This window comes from Canis lupus, chromosome 18 (assembly GCF_003254725.2).
Source record: "Canis lupus dingo isolate Sandy chromosome 18, ASM325472v2, whole genome shotgun sequence".
In the NCBI taxonomy this organism is placed as follows: Eukaryota; Metazoa; Chordata; class Mammalia; order Carnivora; family Canidae; genus Canis; species Canis lupus.
In genome coordinates, this window is record NC_064260.1 from 5,146,956 (window position 1) to 5,164,725 (window position 17,770).

Here is a 17,770-nt window from a genome sequence, read left to right on the forward strand (position 1 = left end):
TTACCTTGGTCCTGCTTTGAGTTACATTAGCTTCTACCTTTGCCTCTCTGATTGCTTCCTTAGCTTTTATATTTTCCAATCACATGTTCCTAGAATAAAAATCTTTTTGGTACAATGTACTTTTTCCATCTAGGTCACAAGACATAAATTCTGGACTCTCCTAGGGTCAGGTGCCCACTCCTGCTGACAATTATAGGATGGTTAATTATATGTATCAATTTGGCTAAGCTAGGGTTTCCAGTTGTTTGGTCAAACACTAGTCTATATGTTGCTGTGAAGGTATTTTGTAGATGTGATTAAAGTTCACAAATCGGGATCCCTGGGTGGCACAGCGGTTTGGTGCCTGCCTTTGGCCCAGGGCGCGATCCTGGAGACCCAGGATCTAATCCCACGTCGGGCTCCCGGTGCATGGAGCCTGCTTCTCCCTCTGCCTGTGTCTCTGCCTCTCTCTCTCTCTGTGTGACTATCATAAATAAATAAAAATTTAAAAAAAATTAAAGTTCACAAATCACTTAACTTTAGGTAGAAGAGATCGTCTTCAGGGCATTGTCAATGTGGGTGGGTCTTACCCAGTCAGTTGAAGTCCTTAAGACCAAAAATATATTTCCCAGAAAGAAGGAATTCTTTATGTAATATAGAAATTCGACCTGAATTTCTAACCTAATGGCCTATCCTATAGGTTTCAAACTCAAGACTACAATATCAACTTTTATCTGAATTTCCAGCTGGTCAGGCTGCCCTAGAATTTTTATGTTGTCAGTCCCTACAATCATGTGAGACAACTTCCTAAAATAAATCCCCACATTTATATCATCTATATCCACAGCTATATTTATATATTGCATATCCTCTTGCTTCTGTTTCTCTGGAGAATGTTGACTAATACAGACTATAGTATCAAGAGTGTTTCCAGAGGAATAGAATCTTAAGGATGATTTCCGGATTAGTTTTAGTTTCTGGAATTGGCTCTCTATTTTTATTTTATTTAAAAACACTAATGATTTTATTTTCACTCATAAAGAAAGTGCTGATAGTTCGTGACATGATGTTGTAATAGAGATAGGCAAAGTATCACCATTGGATACTTTTAATCAAATACTTATAGAAGGTGAGGTTCTGGATGACCATGTATTTGATACCTTTGAATGTTTTTGTCTAACTAAAGAGAATAATGAGATTGGCAGTTTGCTTCTCATTGTGTTGAACAAAATGTTGCCAAATTATACCACGAAGTGTATTGTTAACAATACTATTATTTGGGGAGTGGGACCCTGGAAATTGGAATGAGAACACTGAATTAAATTCTACTAAATACTGTGAAATCTTCTTTGGCAGTAGAAGCAGCCAGACCATCCCCACCTACTAAGGTTATTCCTGCTTTTCTTGAACTAGTTGGTCTTGCCAAAAGTACTAACCTTGCAAGGCAGTACTGATTTTCCTCATGGTCTCTCTCTCTCTGGATTTACCCCCACCACCCATCTTGGCTTCTAGACTTATCATTAGACTCAGGTTCTGGCAAATTCCCAAAAGTGTGACCTATGAGGAAATGTGCTCCAAAAGAACTGCATGACTTTTCCAATTTGTACAGACAGAAATCCAGGGGCTAGGGATGGGAATGAATATGAAGAATGTAGGATAAGAGTAGAAGGAACATAAATTTGGATCTGGTTTTATTTACTGATATAAACACACCGAAAAGAGATCTTCATTTAATAGATAGCTAGAGGCGTAAGAGAGGACCCTAACAGTTTGCTTGTTTGGTTGGTTGGTTGGCTAAAATATGGACCAAGATATAGTCTCCTGTAAATGAAGTTGCGATGCCAGAACTATTTTAGTATACTATAGAGGAAAGGCCAGGGAGACTCACAGAGACTGGAAGGTGAGAGTGGATTTATCATGTAAGGACTGTTTATCTAACCCAGGAAGGCCCAAAAGATGCATTCTTCACTAAGACTCTGAGGAATAAATTTGTGAGGGAAACTCTAGCATTCTTGAAGAACTCTGTGGTAGCTCCTCTCTACAGGTGAAAAATTATAGTATGACTGCTGCCAGTGAACTGGTATCTTTAAATACAATAGGAATAATTGGACCCAGGGAAGAGACCAAGCTGTACCAATACATCTTCAAAGACAAGGTAGACATAGCATAATGTACAATGGAGTCAAAGTAGTAATCAGAAGAGAATAATGGGGTATTGGTTAGTTAATCATGGTGCTCTTAGAAGAAAACTAGTTGGACAGTCTTAAATTCTCACTTGATCTATACATGAGGAAGAGTTCTAGATCAATTCTAGAGAGTGACAGTCCCACATTCAATTCCTACGCATGAGCCAGTTTGTAGATCCAGAATGCCTTGAATGGAAGGGATCCTGGGTAACCCTGAGGAAGGACCATGATACACTGCCCAAATTTATTCTGTTGAACTTTCTCCTAACCTTCCACAGGAAACCTGTGGCTTTTCACCAGGATGATAGTGCACTGTGGAAGAGGGAAACAATCAGACTTTTGGGGGATTAATGGGCACTGGCTCTGAATTCACACTAGTTTCAAGAGACTGAGAATGTCACTGAGGTCCACCAGACAGAACAGGGACTTATGGAGGTCTGCTATCAATAGTTTTCAATCAGGTCTGTCTCAGAGTGGGTGCCCAAATCCAGTCTCTGGTTATTTCCTTAGCACTCTAGAATGCCTAACTAGAGTAGAGTAACTCAGCAATCGGCATAATCTTCACACTGGTTCCCTGAATAGTTAAATAACAGATATTATGATAGGAAGAGCCAAGTGGAAGTCCTTAGAACTGCCACTCCCTAAGAACAAAGCAAGCCAAAAGCTCCACATTTTTTGGAGGAATTATAGGGATTAGTGTCACCATCAAGGACTTGAAGGATTCAGGTGTGGTGACTCCCACCATATCTCCATTCAACTCACCTATTTGGCCTGTGCAGAAAACAGATGGATCTTGGGGAATAACAATGTATTATTGTATATTTAACTGGGTGGTAATTCTACTTGCAGCTGCTATTCTAGATGTGGTTTCACAGCGTAAGCAAATTAACATATCCCCTCACACATGGTATGCAATTACTGATCTGTCAAATGCTTTCTTCTTGATACTTGTTAGTAAAGACTGCCAGAAGCAGTTTGCTTTAAGCTGCTATGAGCAATACTCCTTCACCATCCTATCTTAGGGCTACATCAGCTCCCATCCTTATGTCATAATTTAATCCATAAGGATCTTGACCATCTTTTCCTCCCACTGGTCAATTATATTGATGGCATTATGCTGATTGGACCCAGCAAGCAAGCTGTAGCAATTACTCTAGACTTTTTGATAAGACATTTTATGTCAGAGTATGGGATATAAATCCAACAAAACTTCAGGGGCCTTTCACCTCAGTGAAGTTTCTAAAGGTCCAGTACTGTGAGATATGTTGAGATAGTCTTTCTAAGGTGGGAAGATAAACTGTTGCATCTGGTCCCTCCTCTAACCAAAAAAGAGGTGTAAAACCTAGTGGACCTTTTATGACTTTGGAGATAACATATTTCTCACTTTGATGTGCTCCTAGAGCCCATTTACCATATGACTTTAAAAAATGCTAGTTTTGGGTGAGACCCAGAATAAGAGAAGGCTCTGCAACAGGCCCAGGCTGCTCTGCAAGCTGTGCTGCCATTTAGGCCACATGATCTGGAAGATCCAATGATGCCTGGAGTAGCAGTACAGATAGGGGTGCACTGTTTGGAGCCTGGCAGGCCCCACAGGGGAATCATAGCACAGATCCTTAGAATTTTGGAGCAAAGCTCTGCCATCCTCTGCAGATAACTACTTTTGAAAAACAGATTTTTGGCCAGCTATCGTGCCTTAGTAGATCCTGAACATTCAACCATGGCAACCTGAACTGCCCTTTATGAATTTAGCATTGACTAACCCAACAAGCTATAAAATTGGGCGTGCACAGCAACACTCTATTATAAAATGGAAGTGATGTAAATGAAGTTGGGCTCAAGTAACTCCTGAGGACACAAATAGTTAAATCAGGAGGTGGTCCAAGTGCCACAGCCCACATTCCTGTTACCTAACCTCCTACATATACCCCCATGGGGAATTCCTTATTATCTGTTGACTGAAGAAGAAAAAAACTCAGGCCTGGTTTACAATTGGTTCTATACAATACTGAGACACCACCTGGCAGTGGGCAGCTACTGAACTATAAACTCTCTCTGGGGTGTCCCTGAAGGATGGTGATGAAGGGAAATCCTCTGAGTGGGCAAATTTTGTGCAGTGCATCTGGCTGTTCATTGTACTTGATAGGAGCAAGGGCTAGAAGTGTGATTCATGGGCTGTAGTCAATGATTTGCCTGGATGGTCAAGGACTTGGAAAGAATATAAGAAATTGGTGACAAGGAGGTCTGAGAAAGAGGTATGAGATTGGAACTCTCTGCAAGGGCAAAAAAACATGAAGATATTTGTGTTTCATTTGAATGTTCACCAAAAGGTAATCTTAGCAGGGGATTTGATAATCAAATGGTTAGAATTACCCATTCCGTGGATACCAATAGGCATCTTTCCCCATGCATCACCCAACGGGCTCATGAATAATGGGGCCATGGTGACAAAGATGGAGGCATGGACTTAGCGACACAGATTTCCACTTACCAAAGCCAGCCTGGCTACAACCACTACTTATTGTCCAGCTGGCCAGCAGGAAACACTGAGTTTTCCATGCAGCACCATTCCTCAGATGATGGACCAGCTATCTGGTGGCAGTTTGATTATGTTGGGCCTCTTTCAACATAGGTGGAGCACCATTTTGATGCTACTGGAATAAACACATTTTTAATATAAATTCAATTTCCCTGTGCAAAATACTTGTGCCTAAATTATCATCTGCGGGTTTATAGACTGCCTTATCCACTACCATGGTACTCCACAGAGCATTGCCTCTGTTCAAGAAGCCCACTTCACAGCAAAGTAAGTACAGCAATGGTCCTATGCTTATGGAGTTCATGGATATTACTATGTTCCCTTCTACCTGAAGCAATTGGCTTGATACAATGAGGGAACCATCTTTTGAAGATTAAATTACAGCATCAGGTAGATGGTAATACCTTGTAAGACTACAGCAAGCTTCTTCAGAAGGCTGTATATGCTATGAATCAGCATCCAATACATAGTTTCTCCCCTAGCCAGGATTCGTGTACCCAGGATTTAAAGGGTGAAAATGGAAATAACACTACTTAGTATTATTCCTAGTTATCCACTAGCAAAATGTTTTACTTCCTGCTTGCATAACCTTATTCTCTGCTGGTCTAGCAGGAGGAATGCCTCCTTCCGGAGACACAACAATGATTCTGTTGAATTCTAAGTAATGACTGCCACCTGGCCGCTAAGGGCTCATCCCACCAGGTAAAGAACCATGATTACCTGAGGTGCTTGCTGAAGGCAACATAAATATCGAATGAGTAATATAAAAGTTATAACAATCAGCTACAACCAGTTGTAGAAATGAAGACTACAATTATTATGAATAGTTCTTTATTCTGTTATGAATATATTTGTACTTAGGTGTATGTGTATAGATGTAACATCCTTATTTTTTCCCTTCCTTATTCCTTTATTATATTATTATATAATATAATATATAATCCCATATGGTATTTAAGTTATAGCTTATGCAGAAGAAGAATAAACATCACACGAGGAATTTGTGTCTGATTCTGGGGAAAAGTTTACTGTGTTTTTAGCTGTATGCAGGATAGTTGTATCATGTTAAATGGATGTATTACTTCATTACTGTCTTTATTTGGAGATTAAGGATGGTTTAAGAGAGTGTATATGGATACCAAGTTGACAAGAGGTGGACTGTTGATGATTAATTTTATGTGTCAACCTAGCTGGGCCACTGCTTGGCTCAACTACTAGTCTACATTGGGAAGATATTATATAGATGTAATTAACATTTATAGTCAATTGTCTTTATGGGAGATGACCTTGGATAAAATGCTGTTAGGCATAATCCAATCATTGAAGGCCTTAAGAGCAAATGTGTAGCTTTTCAAGACAAGAAGGTATTCTGCCTCAGGACTATAACACAGAAATCCTGACTGAGTTTCCAGACTGCTGGCTGCCTTACAGATTTCAGACCTGTCAGCCCCATAATAACATGAGCTAACCCAAGCTCTTAAAATAAATATATTTATCTGTCTATCATCTACATGAGCTAATCTCTATCTTCTTGGTTCTGTATCTTTGGAAACCCTGAGCAATACAGAGAGTAATTTCCATTCTAAGAAGATGATGGGTTGACACCATATAGCATTTCTTTGACAGGACACTGCTGTATATTAGGGTAATGTTAACTGTATTACAAATAATACAGCACTAAGAATAGAAATGCATGTCTTGGTCACAAAGAGCATGTGTTCCTTGTAAGTAGTTGGCTCCACATAGTGGAAGGCCCTCAAGTGTCTCCTACAGCATGTTTTTGCCTTCTGCCAAAGCCTCACTAACCTTCCAACTACTACATATTTCCTTATCCAACTTATCCATGTTGGATAAGGAAATATGGTAAAGTAGTTACTCTTTTTTATTAGATTCCTTGGTCCAGAAGAAATACACATCAATTCCATCCACAGTGCATTAATAGAAACAAATCATGAGTTCCCATACATTTTTAAGAGAGCTTAGAAAATAAAGTCGTGACTGGGTTGTCACACCACAAAGCCAAGCCTATAATGTGTAAGAGAAAGGAAAATATTCATGTGCATCCACACTCCCTATCACATCCATCATATATGGTATCTTGGCAATAGCAACAATAACACCGTGTGTGTGTGTGTGTGTGTGTGTGTGTGTGTAGGATGTGTGCATGTGATATACCTTTGCTAAACTATATAGTTTTGAATTTCTGGAGCCAATAATTACCTGAGAGTCTATAAAAAGACTATTTTAGTCTTTAGTATATTGTAATATATTAAGGCATATTTCCAATTAAAAAAATTGATTTTTTGGAGGCAAAATTATATACATAGTAGTTTGTCTTGTGATTTAACCCAAAGAAAACTAAGACAATTTTGAGATGCATTATGGATATTATGTCATAGAATAGGAACATTATTCTCCATTGTGGGACACTGCAATGTTCTGCTGCTGACCTGCATTTGGAATATACTGTTCTGTGCTGATGACTCAGATGTAAGAGTGATGACATGAATAGGTTGGGATTTAGGGAACAATAAAATAGAGAACAGAGTTGAAGAGAATGATTAAGGGAGGGCGGGAGGAACTACATAATACCTGCCAAGTAAAAATAGGAATCTAGAACTATGTAATTCACTTCTGACCACCACTGATGATTGACTTGATTTTATTTTTCGATACTTTCATTTAATTCTATATCTTTCATTAGATGTGAATAACACTCCAGTATAGTAAATCATGAAATGGGAATGAAGGCTGTAATTTTAATTAACATATTTTATGATGTTTCTGATTTGTATGCATTTGATCAAATTTTCATTTATAGCGAGCTATTTTTTCTTTCTCATGTAATGTTTGACATTACCATTTCTTTCTTTAATTAAATACTAATATTTAATAAAATGAATTAAATTCATAATATGACTTGTCAGGAATTTTTCTCCCTCAAATATTTGTATAATGGAAACTAAAACTCACAGCTAGGTTCAATCTCAGTTGATAGGAAAAATTAAGCATGTTTTCATTATTTTATTGTTTTCTCTTCCAGCATTCCCTTCCTCTTACCTCCAAGTGGCCAAAATAAATGATCTGTGCCACATTCTTAATCCTCACTTCCTTTAATTGCCTTAATCTCTATTCTAGAAGGGATAGAAACTGTGTCACAGATACTCATTTAGGGTTCAGTCACAGGTCATTCACAATACTAAAAGTAGTATTAAGATACATACTCATAACCTGAAGAGACATTACTTAAAAATAATATTTTCTTTGTCTTTGGCCAGATAGATAACAATTTTAGTTGCTTATTTCAAAGCAAATAGAGGTTCTAATAGATCTTGATTCTGGTGCTCCATACAAATGGAATGCTCCTGCACTCTTAGCCAAATTTATTAACTATCCTTTCATGTATTTACTCACGCAGTCAGTCAACTAGACACATAAACCAGGATATCTCTGAGACCAGGGATCATATTTAACTTTCTTTGCACTCCTGGGACTTTGTGGGCATTCAATAAATGTTTTTTGCCTTATACGGCAGTTAATAAATGTGTTTTAAATTGAAATATGAAATAAAATAGTCCTGCACACACATGAACTTCCTCAACTCTCTCTACCTCATGTGTTCGAACTTGTCCTCAGCCCTGCGATCTCCCCCTCCCTCTTCCCCACTGAATTCCTCTCCCTCATCTCGCCAGAACACCCCATCCCCCATTCTTGTGAACTCCTCCTTTCCCATGCCCCCAGAATGCCCACCCCTCATGCCTAAGAACTCCTCCTCCCCATCCCCCCAGAACACCCATCCCCCATTCTTGTGAACTCCTCCGCATCCCCCCAGAACGCCCACCCCCATGCCTGTGAACTCCTCCTGCCGTCATCCCCCCCAGAATTCCCCCTCCCTCATCCCCACGAATTTCCTCTTCTTCACTCTGCCTGTTCTTCAACCACCATTTCATCTCTCTGAATAAGAAAGGGAAAAGAAGTCAATGAACAACCACATGCCAAATTCTCTCCTCAGTATCAACTTATTTAACATTTTTGCGGAATTTATCGAATTTGCATATTCAGTTTTTCCAGAAATGGGACAGTGAAGAGGAAAGAAAGAAAGAAGAGAAAAAATATCTTACATTGTGAGATGACAGGTGAAATGTGAAACCCAAAGGAAATCAGTTATCACACTCCTGGCAGGTGGTAATTTCTCTGAAAATGTTACTATTATTATTACTTTGAGATCATTAAAGACACCAAAAACATTTATGCCTCCGTGCTTTTTTCCATGCAGCTATTACTGCTTAAGATGTGCCTTTATTTACTGTTTCACTTGTCAGAAAAATGCTTATCTTTGAAGAACAATTGAAATGCCACTTTCTCTGATTACTTCCCTGATCCCCTTTATGGGGAAAATTACTGGTTCCTCCCTGACTCTGTTGTTTCCAACAGAAATAATGCTAAATCTGTAGCAATGAGAAATCAGGTATAGAGTAATAGTTTGACACACGGTATTGCCCTTCTCTCCACATGAGCATTGATTCTGGGAGAGAATAAGGATGGAGAGAAGGATGTGCTGGCGGTCTCTGTCTCCCAGTTGCCAAAACACAAAATGTCAAGCTAATATTACAACTTCTAAAAAATTTTAATCAAGCCAAAATGGATCAGAATTTTGCTGAGTTTTTACATTATGTAACACTGTATGCTGAATGCATAAATAAGAAAATACTAACATTTCATCCCTAAATTTTAGTCTTTTTAATGCATCACTGTTAGTGTATTTGCACATATACAAATAGCATATTCCAATTGCACTTGCACATTAGCAAAAATAACACTATGGCATAGATCTGTTTTGTATATATATTTTTTAAAATGGCAATGTATTAGGAGCATTTTCTCCAGGCAGTAGGTATCATTCTTTGTTATGTATTTGCATGAATCCATTACGTGATGTTCTAGGTTCCAGATGGGCCCAAAGTACAGGATTGTGTTTGTTTCAATGTCATCTCTATTCTTAAATGAATAGATGCACCTTGTACTAGCAGTGAAAATTCCTGAAAATACAGAAAAAAGAGATGATGAACACTTAACATGGCATAGTCTTTTCTCTCTGTCTCTGTCTATATTATAATCTTATTTATATACTCTCTGTATATAATTGTTAGTATCTTTTTGCTATCACAAATAATGCTAAAACATTTATTCTGTACACAAAATTATGAAAAATTACTGGGAGAGGGATTGTTTCACCAAAGCCTACACAAAATTTTAAGGTTTTATTGAATATACATTCTCAAATATTTCTGTAAAACGTTGCTACCACGTTCAACTCCCTTCCCCCTGCCCAGTAACTGTCTCACAGTCCAACCAGGGCTGCGTCCCCATTCTTTCAAATGATGGCCTATTTTTGCAGGGTAAAATGAACAGTCAGGGGAGTAAAGCTTATCATTCATTTTTCAATTAAAATTTCTTTAATTGCTACTGAGTGCAAATATCTTACATGCCATTTCATTTGGGGGAAGTGGTTAATTTGTTACATATTGAAATTGTGGAGACTAATCATTTGTCTCGTCTTTGTGGCACATAATTTATTTAGCACTAATCAGAATAGTAAAGGTATGTTTATGTACCATGATTTTAAAAGTACATACATATCTTCTTATTTTTAACTTATTAATTTACTTTCATTCTCAAAAAGTTGTATTATTTCTTCATGTAGCTTTTCTTTCCTTTTCTTTTGAATATTCTTTGTTATAAATCTAGATTGGTGCTCTCTGAAGTAATTTAAGCACTCATTCAAATTACTCACAGATTCACTTATATATGGCTCCATGTGCCAGATCAGATAGGCACAAAGGAGAGAGTTAAAACCAAAGAAAATGGCCATGGTAAGCATAATATTTAGCAAAAGTTGCATTTCCTGAACTTGCTATGGTGGTTGCCTTTACAGGAAAAGTGCTGTCCTTGTCTTCATTAATAATCCACCCTAAAAAAATTTTAATTGAAAAAAAATAAAATTAACATTACTTAAGCATACTTATTTCCCATAGCAAAAAGTCAATACGTATAGTCAAAATTTAATAAAAATCTTAGTTTTAAAAATCAAAACTAGCACAATGAGTTTGTCACTTAGAAATATGGAGATAGACAGCAGAAGAAACATAACAGCTAAAAAGATTAAAAAAAAAAAAATGACAGCATGTAGGAACTCTACTCCAGGTCACAAGTAGGCAGGAGCTCAACGGAAAATGGGACATTTCAGCTTTTTAAAAACATGTACACAATGCTTAGTGATATTGAAAATTTCTACACATACCTATCAGCCATTTGTATGTCTTCTTTGGAAAAATATTTTTATGTGGATCTTCTGCCCATTTTCTATTAGATTGTTTGATTTTTTCTTTTTCTATTGAATTGTATGAGTTCTTCACATATTTTGGATATTAACCCTTATCAGTTTTATGGTTTGCAAGCTTTTTCTCCCATTTCATAGGTTGCCTTTTCATTTAGTTGATTGTTTCCTTTGCTGTGCAGAAGCTTTGTAGTTTGATTTAGTCCTACTTGATTGTTGTTGCTCTTGCTCCTTGTGTTTTTGGTGTCATATAAAAAATTGTTGCCAAGATCAATGTTAAGGAAATTAACTTGTTTTCTTCTAGGAATTTTAAACTTCCCGGTCTTAATATTTTAATGTTTTAATCTATTTTGAGCTAATCTTTGTGAATGATCTAAGACAGAGGTCCAAATAATCAGGGAAATGCAAGCTAAAACTACAATGATACAGCTTACACTTGTTAGAATGGCTATTATCAAATAGACAACAGATAAATGTTGGTCAGAATGTGGAGAAAAGGGAAACTTTTTTCACTGTTGATGGGAATGCAAATTAGTACAGCCCTCTTATGGGAAACAGTATAGTTTCTTCAAAAAATTAAAAATATAACTTCCGGAATGCCTGAGTGGCTCAGTGGTTGTTTACCATCAACTCAGGGCATGATCTCAGAGTCTTGGGATTGAGTCCCATATCTGGCTCCCCATGGGAGCCTCTCCCTCTGCCTGTGTCTCTGCCTCTCTCTCTGTGTCTTTCATGAATAAATAAATAAAATCTTTAAAAAACAAAACAAAACAAAATAAATAAAAATACAACTTCCATATGATCCAGCAATCCTATTTCTGGGTATATATCTATCTCTTTGAGATAGTGCTTTCATTTCCTTTTACTATTCTTGGAATTTCATTTTCTTCACCCTTCTTTACCATAGTGTTATTCATTTTCTTCATCATTCATCTGCCTTTAGACATTAAGATTATTTCCATGCCTTGTGAGCAACTCATTATTGTAAATAATATTTCATTATTTATTATTATTATTATTTTTTTTTTATAGCCCCCCCCCAAAAGAAGGAAAGCTTACTATTTGTGGCAAGATGAACTTTAAAGGTATTATGCTAAGCAAAATAAGTCAGGAACAGAAAGACAAATTTTGTACAACCTCACTTATATGTAGAATCTAAAGAAGTCAAATTCATAGAAACAGAGAATAGGTTGGCAGTTGTCAGGGGCTGAGAGGTAGAAGAAATGGGGAGATGTTGGTCAAAGTATACAAACTTTCACCTATAAAAAGAATATTCTAGGGATCTGACAGCATGATGACCACTGTTAGCAATACTTTATCCTTAACTGTATGATCAACAAAATTGTGTTCTTAAAATTTGCCAAGAGATCAGATCTTAAATGTTCTTACCACACACACAGAAATGATGGCTCTATGAGGTCATGGCTGTGTTAACTAACTGTATTGTGGTGATCATTTCACAACATATACATGTGTCAAATCATCATGTTGTACACTTTAAACATACACAATGCTATTTGGCAATTATATCTCAATAAAACTGAAGGAGAAAGTAAATGTTTTAAAGACACCAAAGTTTGAAGACTATATGAAAGAATAAGAATGAAAAGTATCTTAATAAGTTTTATCTTGATTACATGTTTAAAAATGTTTATGTGCATGACTTTAATAAAATAATATTTTAATTAAATACAAATAGGAAATCATGTTGAACTTTGTAAGGTAAGTCCCCTTTCTTCTCCTTGATTCTATATTCAATTCTACCTTATGATCCATGTCCTCGTACAAGCCAACTCTGGTTAGGAGAAACCTAAGAGCATAGGGGACAAATTAGATACATACATAAGACATGGGAAGTAGCTTTGTATCAGTGGAGTATCAGTCTCCTCCTGACTTGTGTACTTTTGAACCAATAACTTAAGTCCTGAAGTTGAACCAATAGCTTAAGTCTTTAAATACTCAACAAATAGGTGTGGGAGAGTGCCAAATTATTTACCTTCTGGGTCATTGAGATAACAGAGCCAAAAGTTTCTAGGAAAACAACCAAACTCTTTTACTTACAATTTTAAACCATATCTCCAAATACATATTTATTAGTGAAAAAAAGGAACAGACAAGGTTTATTTTTCACAAACCTACAAAAAGATTATTGATATTTTGTGGTTAAATTGAATTTTATTTGAATGGCTTTTTTATGATGGACTCTACATAGTTGAAGTAATAACTAATTAAAGCCATTCATTTTTGCCTTTTTTTCAAGTGGCTTTATTTACACTCACTCATGTTTTCTGCATGTGCTCTTTTGGCTGCCCATGTTCTACGCACAATTCAAAAACTGACCTCACATCTCTTGTCATTCTTCCCTCTTCCTCTCCCTTTTCTCCCTTCTCTTTTTCTGCCTCTTTTACACTTAAACAGCCTCTTGTACAAAGTATCAGTATGAGTTTTGTAAGTATGTGTTTTATTTGTTACAAGTTCAGAGGAAATGAAAGTTGTTCCCAATCATGCAGTGGTTTTATCTCAGCTTAATGACAGTAACCAGTGAAGAGTGATTTTTTTTTTTCAGGGCCATTGAACTATGAGGAAAGGTATTGTAATGTTCTCATCTATTCTGCATTCAGGGCCACATTTATATTAGTCACCCACTTGCAATTGCTATGTTGAAAAATATTGATAATTTTACATTATTCCTTGCATTGGAGTAAGATCAGTAATATACAATTGTTCTATTTAGTAAACAGCATTCAGGTTTCCATATAGGCAGAAAAGCAAGATATAGTTATATGAAAATAAATACCTGAAACGGGGTGTGCTACTTATATCAATGATCCTAGGGAGACTATTTTGTTCATTCAATGACTATGGCACCTTACCATATACAAAACATTATGAATCATCATTAAAAATTATGAAGAGTATGTCCAATTGAAAGCCCTATAACTATCCTTTGAAAAATCTGGTGGAACATACCAACATCTTGCATTGTGTTACATTTGATGTAAGGAACCAAACAAAACTTAAAATTTAAGGATATGTTGATGTCTGTGTTAGTGTAAGAAAGAGGCCAAATAAAATAACTTACTCAATTAAATTAATCTGAATGAAATAGGCTTAAGATAATCCAAATCCTGGAATTTCCATATTCCTTACTTATTAATGAATGAAGAAGTTCTGATATTTAAGAAACTTTAATATAATTATTAGCATTTGGAGATACTTACATCTGGGTGATTATAAAATCAAGTGTATATAGAATAATTTTAATCAAATAATTAAAATTTTTCCATATAAGTAGGGAATATTTCAGGACTTAAGCTATTGGTTCAAAAGTACACATAAGTAACTACTACAATCTTTAAAATTCATAATAAGACATTTAAATACTAAATTATTTATTCATTCATTTAAACCAATATTTAATAAGCACCAAAGAAGCTGTGGTAAATAAAATGTAGGACTTTCAGATCTATAATAGTGACAATAATAAAAAAAATATGCTACAAAGAAGTATATGGTACCACCAGAATGTATATTAACCTCCTACTTGTGGGAATAGGGCTATCAGACATCTCAAGCTCAGCTCGAGGAATAAATCCTTAAATTTCATATTGGAAAAGCATATACCCATTGCAGTATTTGTCATGAATACCTCCCACTTGAACGAACACTGTAACAATCCATACCCCATTAAAGAGAGGAATATTGTCAGAGGAATTGGAATGAATATGGAACCTTCACTGTCAACTGAGAGATAATTTACCAGGAGTCTCCAGCAGTGATCTTGCCATGATCTCATGGGCTTTTTGTATCTTATGAGTTGCAGCATTGTCCATTGATATTGGAAAAGTCTCCAGATGGATAGTAAATGATTTGAGACAAGAGAAGTTTCTTAGTGTCTTAGGGAAATAGATATACAAACCATTATGAAGGTTCTTCCCAAGAAAGAGAAGAGAGGAAAAGAATGGTTGCCAAGGTGACTTTAAAGACAGACTCCACCAGTAGTCCTTATTGGTACATGGGAAAACTCACTGAAATTCAACTTCAGTACCCTCCTAATCAAGATCCCTCAACAGAAAATGCTGCTCTGGGACACCATGCCACAAACTTTTTTTTTTTTTTTTTTGTAATAGAAGACATCTGCTGAAGGTGGATCTTGTCAGATGTTACATTCTAAAAAATAATTTAGAAAAAGTTTCTCCTAGTCATATATAGATAGCAAGTAAAAGCATCCTACTAAAATTTTTAATCAGTTGTTCTCCTCTCCTACCAAGTTAGACCATTAATTTATTTGCCACAAATATTTTTTCCAATATGTGTGTATGTGTGTGTGTGTGTGTGCATGTGAGCATATCTTGTCTGTCAAGCAGTTTCAATCTCAACTCACGCAAGTTCCAAACATTGCACAGATTCAGAGAAGAGCAAATTGTTTATTGCCCCAGAAGATTCCCTGTATTGTGTTATGTGAATAGGGGCAATTCAAGTTCAGGGAGATCTGTTAGTTGGAGATTAAAGAGGCACTTTTGTAGTACAGAGTAAGGCAAGAACTTTCTTAGAATGGCAGGGAGCTTGTACATAAATTCATTTGCAGAATTTCCCCTGATTAAAAGTCATCACAGACCAAAATTCTTTGGACCAACCCAAATATGTAAATTTAATGTAAATCACTAGAAATGACCATTTGAGTCATTTGTGTTTAGGTGGCATACTAAGAAAGACAAACTTAGGGAGGATAATGAAAGTATATTTTATCTGTCTTCAGGTTATTACTGAAATGATGTTTGGAAAAAAGTCCTAATATTTGATATTAATTATTGAATATCCAGTAAAACAAAATGCGTACAAAAAATTAATAATTGACACATATTGCCGATTTACTAATATAAAATACACAGATTTTTGTTTGTTTCTTACCTGAAAGTATCATCAATTTTTAAAGAAAGAATTAAAAGTGTTGTGTATGGTACCTATTTTCTCAAAGTAAAAGATGTTTGTAGGAAATATACTGCTTATTGGATAGGCCCTAAAAAATATGGGTAAACAACAAACAACATGTAATTACCTTGGAAAATAAAGGGCATCAGTAAAAGAGAATGACTAGATATTTGATTCAGTCTTACTCAGATTAGAGTAGATATATTGGTTTTCAATAATTCAATGATATCATAAAATAACAACTTTAATTATGTGAGTTTTGTGTGGCATTTCAAATATAAACATTGACAGAGTTAATATACAAGTCTCTCTCAAGCTATGCTTACTGAAGATTGAATAATAGGGGAGAAAATCATTCATTACAATACTCATGAGATTAAATACTTCATGCCCTAAACCAATTGCAAAAATCCCTATGTTTCATTCCTGTATACAGTTCAAATCAATTAAACTGGTGAATAAATAATGAATGCCTCCCGTAAATAATGCAAAGAGTTTATTTAGCTAGGATCACATTTCCTCTATGTGAATGATTCTCTATGCTGAATGGATATGTGACCAATAATCTTACATCTTAAAACAAACAAAAAGCACTGCAGAGATGTATCCATTAAAAATAATTCAAGGATTATTTTGTTGCATATGTATAAACTTGTATATTTCCCCTCATTAAAGCATTAATAAAATTAATATCAGATAAAGTCTATCGATCTGTCATCTATATATATACATATATATGTATATATACATATATTAGAGAATATATGTATCTAAAGATAAATGCCTATCTTTAGAGGTGTACTTATAATTAATTTATTTCAAAGAAAACCATCAATAATTCTTTAAAAGTTTATTATATCTATGTTTTTATTTAATTTGTAACCAAAATAATCCTACACCATTCTACATGTTATTTTTATCATATTAAAACTCGGTAAAAGAAATTATTATTTGACAAACTAAATTAAATACATACTTGTTTTAAGGAAAGGAAATGGAAACACTTGCAATTCAGGAAGAGGAAATCATGTAGACAATGAGAAAAGTGACACAGATTGTTATATCTAGGAATTATTAAATAATAAGTGGTATGGGGTTTTAGGCTCTCCATTGACTCTAACGCCTCCAATAGTGTAGGAATGGCACTAGTACCTCATACAATTGCATGAGTGCTTGTTGTTCAATGGAAAGCTCCCAGATGAAGACCATTTTAGGACTAATAAGTCATATATAAACTCATAAATAAGCTTTTATCTTAGAAAAGTGGTACAGAAGGTAGAGGCTATAAGGAAGCTTTGATATTGGCCAAAGAGAGGCCAAGAAGTCCCAAGTGGAGATAAGTAAACTCAGATATATTAGGGCCTAGAAAATGAACCTGATTTAAGAAATACAGTATATTTTATGAAAGCTTATCCAGGGGTGAGTGGCCGTGCATGCCATGCAATGTAATTGTAGTGACAAAAAATGCTTGATTCCTGGTCTTAATTTAAAAATAAACATCTTAGTTGATGTGGAAGACACAGTTGTTATTTCATAGCCATTTCTTCCTTGCTTCAGCAACTGAATCCAATTTTCTTCATCCTCTGAGCAGTCATGTCTTCCATAGGAAGCTGGAATCCTCCCTAGAGCCAAGAGCATGGGAATCATCAGCTTAGGCCAGTTATGATCTTCCCCTAACTAAGTGCGTGGTTTTAACATGGGTGTGAAACAAACTCTGCCCAACAGATATTAAAGCAAGTATGCGAGAAGATCCTGGGAAGGTCTTCCTTCTCATTTATGATGATAGACATAAGGTAGGAA

The 17,770-nt window shown here is 35.8% G+C and overlaps 1 long non-coding RNA gene across 2 annotated transcripts; it reads right to left on the bottom strand.

Annotated features, from left to right (window-relative positions):
- Window positions 1–9,317: 9,317 nt before the first annotated feature.
- Window positions 9,318–14,977, bottom strand: LOC112661535 (uncharacterized). 2 transcript variants are annotated; one of them, XR_003137771.2, is made up of 3 exons: window positions 14,958–14,977; window positions 12,803–12,848; window positions 9,318–9,740 (listed from the first exon to the last, which is right to left on the bottom strand). It is a non-coding gene; the product is annotated as an uncharacterized LOC112661535 (long non-coding RNA). The 2 variants fall into 2 exon arrangements; XR_003137772.2 differs by having other exon boundaries at window positions 14,799–14,968.
- Window positions 14,978–17,770: the final 2,793 nt, after the last annotated feature.